We start from the raw sequence: 13,091 nt of genomic DNA on the forward strand, positions 1-13,091 counted from the left end.
CTTTCTCTCTGGCACAGGCAAGATGGAACGTTTGGGTATTTTTAGGTCATCATCCTCAAAATATAAGAAACATGTTCCCAGTTGATCCTAATCTGCCCTGGTAATCCACTATGATTGTAATTAATAAGTTTTGTGCTATCTATGTTCATTTTCAGCCACTACCTCTTATCATTCACTTCTAAAGTTTGCTATATTTTATAATTCGAGTGATATTAAATAGGACTCTGTATGTTTTCTTTAATTTCTTGAGCTTAGTTATTCTCAAACATGTTTCTGAACACAAAAATACATGTATAACAATGACAATTACTGTTTAATATTTGTTGAAAGCTACAATCAACCAAGTGCCAAGTGAAATATATATAGTTGATTGTTTCTCGCATTCTAAAGAGAATAAGGTTTAATTTAGAAGAAATTTGTTTGTTTGTTTCTATATAGCCCTTTATGCTTTCAGCATGTTGGACAATCATGTTCATTAGTTATTTCTCAAATAATACATATAAGTACTTTAGTACTCTACACATATTTTAGAAATGATAAAATAGACTAACGGGGACTAGAGTTCCTGGCATATGAGTATAGGATGTCATCTACCCAAAAATCCCTGAGACAGACTAGGATTTTCTGAAGTCAGGAACAACCTTGGTTCTGTGAACGATGTCTTAACACCCTAGGAAAAGCAAGCTTTCTACACATCTGCACAGCAATTATTCACAACTTCTGACACATCCTTTTCTGGGGAGTAATCTGGGAAACAGACAATCCTTATTCCTGTTATCTTGACAAATCTGTGTGTTTTATTTCTGGGCCAATGAAGTAGCTAAACGGGATATGTAAAATTTGTACGTTTTTGATAGTAAAGTTCATGCCATTAGGACAATGAGTTAGTCATGTCATGACTTATTTGGTCTGTCTTTCTCTTTATTTATAAACATTCTGCAGGCCCTTAAGTTGATTCATAACCAATTAAGATTATAACTATTGCAACTGCTTGTTGTGCAATAAGAAATCAGGAAAAAGTACAATCCTAATTACAAGAAAAAAGCAATTCTGATGACATCCTAGATAGCAATTAAAGCAACAAAGTGACTATTAAATTATTATAAAATGTATGCTATAAACCTAAAATCTAGTACTTTATTCACTGACCTAATTATAGCAATTCCAGAATATTATCCCACAGATACAATCATATAAGTGTACACAGATATATATATAAGAATTTTTCACTGTAGATTTTTATATAAATAAAATATTAAAATCTTAAATAACCTTCAATAAAGGAATAATTAAATAATAGTACATTCATAAAATTGAATATTGTGCAGTCATCTTAAAAATAGAGACTTTGAAAATGTCCAAGATACATTTTTATTGAATAGCAAAGTATTATACATGGTATGACTAAACACACACGCACGCACACACAGTATAATTTTCATAGCAAAATATTAAAAGAGTTTCTCACTAAGTGATAGGATTATAAGGGAGACTCAGATAAACATTACTTTTACTCCATAAAAAGAAAGAGATTCTATGCCAAAAGCCTACTATGGAAAAATTAGGAGATTCAGAAAGAGAGAAGAAAGAAAACAGAGGAGAAAAAATTGATCAAACAAATAATACGAAAAAATTTCCCACAACTGAAGAACACACATTTCTAGAGTGATAAGTATCCAACAAGTGCTCAACACAGTATATGAGACCTTTATCAAAGCATGTTATAGAACAATTTCAAAACACTGGGGATAAAAGGATGATTTCTCAAGCTTCAAGGGGAAAATACAGTGTACTTACTTACAAAAAATCAGAATTTAGACATTTAGAATGGCATTGTAGTTCTTAAAACAACACTGGCAGCTAAAAGACATTGCTTTCAAAATTCTGAAGAAAGATTATTTCCAACCTCGAATTCTATGCATAGCAAATCAAATGTGACAGTTGTATAAAGATATTTTCAGACATGTAAGAACTCAAAAAATTAACCTCTCATGTGCCCTTTTTCCAAAAGCTACCAGAGGGTATGCACCACCAAAGCAGAGGAATAAACCAGGAAAGAGAAAGACATGCGGTCCAAGAAATGAATCTGCACAGGAGAGAAAATAAGAAAATTCCCAGAATGATGGTAAAGATTAACAGGTCTGTTAATTTCTTTAAAAGTTTACTTCAGACTAGACCAATTTCCTTTAGAATTTTTGCCTAATAGGGAAATTATGTCATCAACCAAATGGCATTTACTTTGCTGCCAGATGTATATTCTTTGAATGTTTTATTCTATGGTGAGAGAACTAAGGATTGGAAATGGAAAATAGTCTATGCTTAGAGTTACCTTCTGCTTTTCTGGTTTGAAACTGCAGTGGACTGGCAAAGCTGAGGATCTTCCCATGCCAGTACAAATTTATCCCTAACATTGAAAAATCAAAACTGAGTGTTTTGTCTTGTTTTCTGAACTGAATGACAATCATGCTCATTGTTTTTAACTGTGTATGTTGGGGAGGGGGCAGCGTTCAGAAAAAGAAACAATGCTTGATAAACAGTACTTTCTCTGGCTAGGGTCTACAAAAACTGTTCTTCAATTTTCAGCTGTAACAAATGAATTTTAAAATGTAAACAAACATATGGATGTATATTTATGTGTATATGTAATTCACACACATATATGTGTATATATATATGTGTGTACACGTGTGTATATATATGTGTGTGTGTATATATATATATATATATACATATGTATACACTCAAAAAACAGCAATCTGACAGTCAGTGAGCTACAGAGAGAATAGCCAATTGATCTCCCCTCATAGATTTTACTGTCAATGGGAAAAGTGGTAATACATTACTATAAGCTTGACGAGTATACTAAAAGAGGAAGAGCAAATAACAAAATGATTTAACCTAATCTAATCATAAATGCAGAACCTATTGCTATTCACAGCTGTCTCTTTAACTAACATATCTACTTATGGAAATAGCATGCCATGAGTCAGCAAACAGCGCTACAAATTTTATCTACTTTCACTGCCTAGTTTAACCATGCAGTGTGTCTCAAAGTAAACATATTGACCATTCAGAAATACAATATTTGTACTCACTTCTGGGTGACCGTGCTTTTCACTCCATGTAGGTATAGCCTAAGACCCATCACTTTCCTTATGCATGTTTAAAATAATCAAGCCTAGAATTCTACACCTAGCCAATCAAAGAATCAAACCAGCACACAAAAATCTTTCCATACGTCTAATTGCAACAACCCAGATTTATCTGTCTCTCTTGATATCTCACATTTCACAGTTATGCTGCCTCATCATTATAATTTGTGATTGCATATCCATTTGAATAATATGTGATAGAATAAACCTTCTTAGTATGACTGACATTAGGTAGAATTATTTATTAAGCCAGATTCTGCTAATTGTTCCATTTAAGAAAGGTATTCTGAGGGATGTGGCAATTTTATAATGGACAGTATGTAGTCTGACTTACTGCAAACTATAAACCAAAAGACTTTTAAAGACGTGATAATTAATATAAACAAAAATTGTGATAGTACTGACCATCTCTTCTGTCTCAGAAAATGTTAATTGACTCCAAATGTTAAAATCAGTTATGAAAACCAGAGAGATTATTTGAGAATAAAGACTTGGGACTGCCTTCATAAATTTCAACTCAAAAAAATTTTGAAATTTCTTGTCTCAAGATTTTCTATTTCCATCAATGACTTTGATATCCAAGCTAGAACTTAGGAAGAAAAGAATAAAGCTAAGGTAGTCCTTCAAATTAATGAAATACATGAAACAGTTATTTCTCAGAATAGTTAAGGTGTCACTACTGTAATTGTATAATGACAGACACTTTGTTTTCATCTTAAAGCTATCATCCTGAATGAATGAATGAATGAATGAGTTCCCAGGGTAGTCAGATAGCAGACTAGTTACCCTAATCATTGTCTCAATCAAAAAAGAACACTTTTTTTTTAACATACTGCTGTGCTGACTCAAAAGGAAGAATTATGCTGAAGTCAAAGTGAAACCTAGGAGATAAGTCAACACCAAAGTCAGCCTCACCCTGAGACATTTTGTGAAATCCTGGAGATTTCAGCTTCTGCAATGATAACTGTGTGGATATGAAACGGGAATCAACAGATAAAGCCTAGCTGCCCAAGGTGTGGAATACAAAAGAAAACCCCTCATAAAGATGAGACTCAAAGGTGTAAGGGTAAATAGGAAAGAAACATCAAATCAAATGAAAGCCAAACAATACAAAGAACAATATACAGAAGGAACAGCAAAAAAAAAATAAAAAATAAAACTTGCTGATCTCGACCTTGATACTGAATAGAATGGAAAAAAAAATCTCCCCTAAGAATACTCATTTATAACCACAAGCTGGTTCCTCCCAGGAATTTATAGTCCAAATTCATACTACCTGCATGGCCAGAAAATATCTTGAACAAAGAATATAATTTAAAGTGCTTCAAGGCTGGAAGTGGCTCTAGGCAACTGGCAAATCCTCTTTATAATAAGGCAACATCAACTCAGGTGCAAAGAATTCTCACAGATAAAAATAAAACTCAAGGTAAAACTATCAATCTCATCAATTCCAAAATACACATATTTTCAGGTTATACATCTCTGAAATTGAAGTGAATTTCACAATTCAAGTATTTAATAATGTATATCAAACTGGCAGTAGTTGGAATATAGCTGTGATTCCTTATTCATGTATGAATACCAAAAAGTCCAACATCAAATTTTATAGAAAGAGAGTCAGAGACTTGGAAGAAAATCCTACAGGCAATAGTAAAACACTCTTTTAACCCTTCCAAACTGAATGGTTGTACAGGGGGAAGTATGGAATAAGAGTATTTCTGAAAATTCCCAAAGCAGAAATAAATAGATGAGTTATTCGTGAAGTACTTCTAGCTAAGTTGAATCTCAACTACTTTATAGTATTTGTTGCTTTTATGAATAATTTCTTATTTCTAATATCAATGTAAACCTAGCTAACAAGCACAGCAACAATGACTTTTAGTTATTTTATGGATTTTTAAAAAAATTTTGACTTTACTAACATTCCTGATGACCAAATTATAATACTGTGTGAGAAAGCATAGTTTTATCACTGTTACATAAAAAGTTATCGAGAAGAGTTATCCTCTTAATATAAAGAATTTTGGAAGACCTTAACCATTTGTTCATCAGGATTTTCTTTGTATTATGCATATAATATATAATAGAAACCTGTGTCTAATTAACTCTAAATGAATATGCTTTCAATAAAAATGTAAAATAAAAATTCAGAAGAAAGTACAGGGTCACAGTTTAATTGTGCAGCATTTTTCCTAGGAAGTGGTACATAAAATAAGAATAAATCTTACAGTCAATGAGGTCTTAAACTTCCTCATGAAATGTGATGGTATTGGAGATCCTGATTCACATAATAAAGAAATAGAAAGAAATATGATGTATATCAGTCAGGGTCCAGTCAGGAAACAGAACCCATGCCAAAAAGTTCAAAGAGGGAGTTTAATATAAAGACAAATAGCAAAGGTATTGGAATAGCTGACAAGCCAAACAGCAGGAAGGTTTGGGAGGACGTAAGAGCAGGAAGCTTCTACCACTTCTAGGGCAGAAGGTACCAATGGAAGAGAGTGTCATGCAGCAGCAGGATTTCTTTATAAGATACCTAAATTTATGACCTAGGAATTATGCTCCTATTTATATATCCCACCTATGTCCAAGGGATGATTAATTCCAAGGGTATTAATACAAAGGGGTTCCTCTGAAGGGAAAAATATATATATTCAGGGAAGGTATATGTCAGGCCTATAAGGTACTGGTAATCCTATAGTATTTCTCAAGCTGAGGAGTTTGCGAGATAAACGCATGTTGGGTATAAGAATGACTGACTCATACTCCTTGCTATATAGTATTTCAGTTATAAATGTACCAGAATTTATTCATTTTTTCAACTGTTGATGGATGTATAGAGAAAAATAACCTATCCATACTTACAGGTCAAAGCATATGGAAATATATCTTTCTGTGCTTTTGAAGGTACCTACCACTGAGATCATCTGACAGGGAAAAATGCCTTAAATATAATTATCGTAGGGAGGAAATAAAAGAAGCAAATTTTGAGCTTTTCTAAAATCCACAGAAATTACAGTTTACTTTTAGTTTTGTTTATTTGTTATTGTTGTTGTTGTTTAAGAGCGACTCAGCTCACAGGCATAGCAAAATCACCTCACTAGTAATTCAAAGAAATTTAAGATAAGGTGAAAGAAAATTTGCAAAACATTGAGAGTGCCATCGTTTCACCACTGAATTGACAAATGGCTTTCCAAGCCTAATGTTCATTAAGTTTTGGAAATAAATCTTCTCTAGACAAATTTTTAAACCTGTATGAGGAAATGCTCAAATCTGAGGAGGAGTACACACAGAAATGTGATAAAGAGTAAAAGTCAACAGAAAACCTAGTACATCTCCATAGAAAAAGAATGTTTCACTTATTTAAGAGTATTATTCTTTTTCTTTACAAAAACATGTTAAGGCCAGGGGAATTTACACTGTTTTTTAAAAGTAAAACTGAGTCATTTATAAGCCTCTGATCACACTGGTATATGATTTCAACTTCAAACACTTCAACTAAGATGTAGAAAAAATAATGCAAATAAAGGTATGTGCATTATTTTTTCTATATCTCAGTTGAAGTGTTTAACTTTTCTTTCTGCTACCTATATAGTGAAATATGAAGAAAGTTAAACTAGAAGTATAAAGAAACACACTTTATTGAGAAGAAAGATTAAATTTTTTGAAAAAAATCATTATATCATCTTACATAATACTGGACCTTAACTTTTGTTTGGCGGAAAAGTAAGCAGTACAATTTGGTGTAAATGGCATATATGTTCTGAAGATAACACTAGAAAAGTAATTTCAAGTAAAATTGGAAATGGCTTGCTATACAAAGGATTTTAAACTTTACATAGATGAATTGTGGGAACAACTGGAATTTAGGAGCAGGGTTATAAAGTTACATGATTAAAATTGTAGTTTTAGGGGGATACATTGGCAGCAGTGTATAGGGAATTTATGGAAGAGGTACAGAATAGAGAGAAGAATGGAAGAGGATAGAGAAAGGGTGGCCTGTTAGTTTACCTTACCTAAAGTGAGAAGTAATAAGGCCTGAAATAGGACAGCAGCAGCGGGAATAGAGACAATGAAAATATGCCAATTATATATGTAGTCTTATATCATCATTACATATACCATGGACTAAGCAAATATCTAGTTACTATCCTACATGATATGACCTCCTCAAACATTTCCAGGCAATAAGTTATTTTGTCTAAATTCTCCCAAAGTTAATTGAATAAATATTTCCTATAATGGCAAAAATATATGTTAACCAACATCAAAGATAGATGAGTAATACTCTATTTGCTCCTGAGAAGTTGGTAGTCTAATGGAAGGAATGTTCTATATGCAACTGAATAATAGAAGACAGGTGGGAAAAGATGCTGTAGCATAATATTAATTATTTCTGAGGCTTATGTTTAAACTTCCATGACATATTTTTATACCTGTATGCTGTACATGCATTTCTCTGGAAGGAAACACAAATAACTGATAACAGCTATTATCGCTGAGGAAGGAATTTGGTGGCTGGTGAAGGGTTGGAGAGAGACTTGCTTTTCACCATATATTATTTCATAACATTTGAATTTTGGACCATCTGAATGTATTATTTATTTTTAAATGTTTTTAAATATATGATTCTTTAAATTCTTTCTTGTAGAAAAGTATTAGCACTTTAAAAACATAGCACATTCTATAAATGAGAGGTAATTATTATAATTTTGATTTATTTAATCATTGAATGTTTTATTTCAATCTTTGTTATTTCCCATTCATAGTTAAATACATTTTTTTCAAGGTGAAGAAACAAAGTTGATTTACTCAAAGTTTGAAATTATGCTCAACTCTAAGGTATATTTTGTAAAAAATTATCAAATTAAGGAGAGTAAAATTCCAAGAATCTCAGTGTCTAAGAGCTGGTCTAGTCTCCAGCACTTATAGCTTTATGTCCATGGCATAGTCCTTTACACTCTCTGAGCCATAGATTACCTCTCTATAAATTGTATAAAATGGGGGAAGTAACACATGCCCTGTTTATTTTATAAGATCATGTGTGGTAATATCCATAATAATACATACAGTGTATATAAAGTGGCTAAAAATGCACACAGTTACAGAACTCAAGTATGTGAACATGAAACTTCATTTACTTTTCTAAAACTAAACAGAATCTAGATTTCTAGTTCTACAGTTTCATTGATGGCATAAAACTTAATCTTGCTAATTCAATTGCTTTCAGATTTTTCTTAACTTCAGTTCTTCATTCTCCCTCTTCCCCTTCTTCTTACATCTGGTTCAGAGTGATTAAAGAAGCTAGTAATGAAAGGAGATGATCTAAGTTCTTGGAGAAGGTGAAGGAAGGGACATATATAAATATGATTTTAGTATCAGAGAGATATTGTACATGTGATCCAAAAACCATCCTTTGTCTTCACTGGCCTCTGCTTAGTTATACCCCATGTCATTTGGTCTTCTTCAAAGGTGGGCTGGCAACTTTGATGTCTGTCTGCTCACCATGACACCTAATCGTTAGGTCTATCCATGTATTCTATGTCCATGTCTGATATCAGACTCCTGTCAGCAATTTAGAGCCCCCCACAACTACGCTAACATGCAGAGAAATCCTGGGCAGCTTTACCACACCAAGCAGGAATGCTTGTGACTCAGTGAGGCTGCCTATCCTGCCAAACCCCTCAGCCAATACTCTCTTCCCTATCAGCACCATGCTACACTGATCTCTAGGACAGTTGCCAGAAAATCACGACCCAGATTTCCTGTATTCTGGGCCCAATCAAACTTACCTGTGTTTTTATCAATCCTCTTAACTTGGAGGGGGCAGGATACAAGAGTCCCATATCCTCATTGTGTATAAGAATGCAAACCCAAAACTAACTCTCATTTTCATCTTTTTATTTTATCTCAATATCAATTTCATCTTCTCTGTCAGTGGTAACCAACTCTTATGCTAAATTCCATGCTGAGTCCACAGTCTTTTAGACTTTTGACATTCAATCCCTCCCCCTTTTTTCCACAAAAATTCCAGGCACCTGCCTTGGCCTTCAAGATTATTGTCATAAGTTAAACAAGAAAATGTAGGTAGTCATTAAAACTGTACACAAATTTCATTTCTTTTAGAAATATGGTACCATTAAATTTAGTCACCCATTTCGATATTAGGCCTAACATGTGGCCTACTTTGGCCAATGAGATGCAAAAGGAAGTAACATGCCACTTCTGGGCAGGAATAAGACCTGGTGTGCATTTTGCTGTGCTCCATTTCAACAGCCTTAATTATAGAAGCATGTTGAGATGGAGCTTCTATCAAACTGGATCCCTGATTGCAATAAGCAGATCTCCCCATCAGTTCACGTTCAACATCTAGTATCAACAAGAAATAAGCTTTTTCTGGATTAAGCCACTGAAATTTGAGGGATTTTTATCACTGTAGCATAATCTAGACTATTCCAATTGGAAAACTTAATTTAATCTGGATTTATACCCCTACTGAGGCTATAAATACTACTGATAAAGAGCCACAGGGCAAAAAAAATGTGTAGCAAAAAAAATCTTCAGTTGTTTGGAAATATCACTTATTTGTATGTTTAAGGTATTATGATCAGTCACATTATTTTGGCAGGTATAAACTTCACTGTATAGGAAGAAGGTGCTCATTTATAAAGGAAAGTTGAAACTTGTTCACTAGGCTGAAGACCTAGGCTGGTAGTTAGAGGTGAATAACTAAGGGGAATTTAAGCTGAGCTAGGGAGAAAGAGTAAGAGCAGAAACTTCAAAATAAAGTAACAGTAGATGGGACACAATGCTTGAGTAATGCTAGAGGGACAGTATGCTGCATTATAAATCCTCTCTGAAAAATATGAAGAAGAGTCTATGCTTCTCCCTTATTAACATAAGACATTTGAATTAATGATGGCTATTTAATTATTGTCATTCAGTCCCAAATTTATTCCTTTATACATTGTTTTGTGAAGGTGGATTCTGCAATCTACATTTCCCAGATTCCCATTCCAGCTGAACACTGGCTATGGGACTTGTGATGGTTACTATTGAATGTCAACTTGATTGGATTGAAGGATGCAAGGTATTGTTCCTGGGTGTGTCTGTGAGGGTGTTGCCAAAGGAGATGAACATTTGAGTCAGTGGGCTGGGAGAGACAAGCCCACCTTCAATCTGGATGGGCACCATCTAATCAGCTGTCAGCACAGCTAAGATAAAAGCAGGTAGAGGAATGTGGAACGACTAGACTGTGAGTCTTCCAGCCTTCATCTTTCTCCTGTGCTGGGTGCTTTCTGCCCTAGGACATCAGACTCCAAGTTCTTCAGCTTTTGGACTCTTGGACCTTCGACCACAGACTGAAGGCTGCACTGTTGGCTTCCCTACTTTGGAGCTTCCTTGCTCCTCAGCTTGCAGACGGCCTATTGTGGGACTTCACCTTGCGGTCCTGTGAGTCAATACTCCTTAATAAACTCCCTTTCTTATATACATCTATCCTATTAGTCCTGTCCCTCTAGAGAACCCTGACTAATACAGGGCACCTGCCACCAAAGGTCCAAACCCCATCCATAGGTCATCCTACTCAGAAGTCTGGACAATAGTTGCCAGGTGCTCCTGTACTAAGGTTTGGGTGTTAAAACTGGAGTGCCCTCCTCAGAAGCTCAAACATCAATCCCATGTGGGCTTGTCTTCTCAGTTTTTAGGGGTCCAGTGGCCTGAGGCATGACAATATATCTCATTCAAAATGAGACACAAGTTGCTGTACCTAGCACCTCCTACAACAAAGAAAAAGGCACAATGCTTTGGATTTGAGAGAATATATATATATACGCCACATTTGAGTGTGCTGCTCCTGCCGATTTATTGTGTAACCTGTAAGGCTGTTATTCTGAATAGGACCCCAAGCAAGAGAAGTCCCTGAAGAAACCGTACTGCTGCCCAAGCTGCTCTGCTACTTGAGCTAAGCTTATGACCCAGAAGATCCAATGATACTATAAGTGTCTGTGGTAAATAGGAATGCTGCATAGACCAACAGGATAACTAGAGCCTTGAGCAAAACCAAGTGCCCCACAGATAACCAATCTCCTTTCAAGAAACAACTCCTAGTTTGCTACTCAGCTCTGGTAGAGACCAAATACCCAACCACAGGCCAAAAAGTAGCCATATGACCTAAGCTGCCCGCTATGAACTGGATGTTATCTGATCCATCAAGCTGTAAGTTTGGATATGCGAAGCAGCAATCCATAATCAGGAGAAAATGGTATGTAAGTCCCAGCAGGTCCTGAAGGTACCGATAAGCTGCATGAGCAGTTGGCTCTGACTCCACTGCATCGCCAACTGTCCCTTAACACACACAATTACCTATTTCCAGTTGGCTGAGGAAAATAAATTAGGGCTTGGCTGATAGATGATTCTCCATGTTATCCTGTCAAACCAGAAACAGACTGCTGTAGCATTATGTCCCTGGTTATAGGGTGCCTCTTGAAAGACAGAGGTGAAGGGAAATCCTTCCAGTGGCCAGAACTTTGATCAGTACTTTAGCTTTTCTACTCTGCCTGGATGGAGAAGTGGCCAGAAGTATTGATCTAAACTGATTTGTGGACAGTGGCTAATATTTTGACTTAAACGATCAGGGGCCTGGAAAAAACATGACTGGTAGATTGGTGATGAGGAGATCTTGGAGAAAATTATGTAGATGAAGTTTCCCAATAGTAGATGGTCAAGGTCAAGATAGCCTGTCCTGTGGATTTCAGTCTGCCTTTTCACCAGACACCCAGATACTTGCTCAATGAGCTTATACACATAATGTCCATGGTGGCAGAAATGGAGGTTATGGATGGGTGCAACAACATGGACTTGTTTCTCACTGATGCTGATCTGGCTACCACCATTACTGAGTGCCTAACTTGCCAACAGCAGAAACCAATGCTGAGCTCCCAACATGGCATCATTCCTCAGTTGAATCAGCAAGCAGGTGATTATATGAGACCATTTCCATCAGGAAAAAAAAGCAGCAATATTTCTATCTGGAATGGAAACTCTAGATATGGATTTGCCTTTTGCGGTAGGCAAAATTCTAGGAAATCTCCCAATCCCCACTTCCTGATGTACACACACTGTATAATCTCCTGGACTGTGACTATGACAGATTTTACTCATATAATTACTTATGTTATATGGCATGGCTGACTTTAAGAAAAAGATATAAGCACGGTGGGCCTGACCTAATTACCCCCTTTAAAAGCAGAGAGTTTTCTACCACTGGTGGCAGTAGAGGAAGTCAGAGATTCAAAATATGAGGATGTAACATGTAGTTGCTGACTTGAAGATACAGGGAACCACATGGTAAGGAATTCATGCAGCCCCTATGGGCTCAGAACATCCTCAAGCTCATAGCCAGCAAGGCAATAGGGACCTCAGTCTTACAGCTGCAGAGATTGAATTCTTCCAACAACAAGAATGGGCTTGAAAGTAGAAATTTCTAGTTCTAGATCCCTGAGGAATCGCCACACTGACTTCCACAATGGTTGAACTAGTTTACAGTCCCACCAACAGTGTAAAAGTGTTCCTGTTTCTCCACATCCTCTCCAGCACCTGTTGTTTCCTGACTTTTTAATGATTGCCATTCTAACTGGTGTGAGATGGTATCTCATTGTGGTTTTGATTTGCATTTCTCTGGGGACTGTTGTGGGGTTGGGGGAGGGGGGAGGGATAGCATTGGGAGATATACCTAATGCTAGATGACGAGTTAGTGGGTGCAGCGCACCAGCATGGCACATGTATACATATGTAACTAACCTGCACATTGTGCACGTGTACCCTAAACTTAAAGTATAATAATAATTTAAAAAAAAAGAAAGTAGAAATTTCCCCAGAGCCTCCAGCTGAGAACTCAGTGCAGCCAACACCTTGATTTCAGCCTGTGACACCGTTAAC

This window comes from Pan troglodytes, chromosome X (assembly GCF_028858775.2).
Source record: "Pan troglodytes isolate AG18354 chromosome X, NHGRI_mPanTro3-v2.0_pri, whole genome shotgun sequence".
In the NCBI taxonomy this organism is placed as follows: Eukaryota; Metazoa; Chordata; class Mammalia; order Primates; family Hominidae; genus Pan; species Pan troglodytes.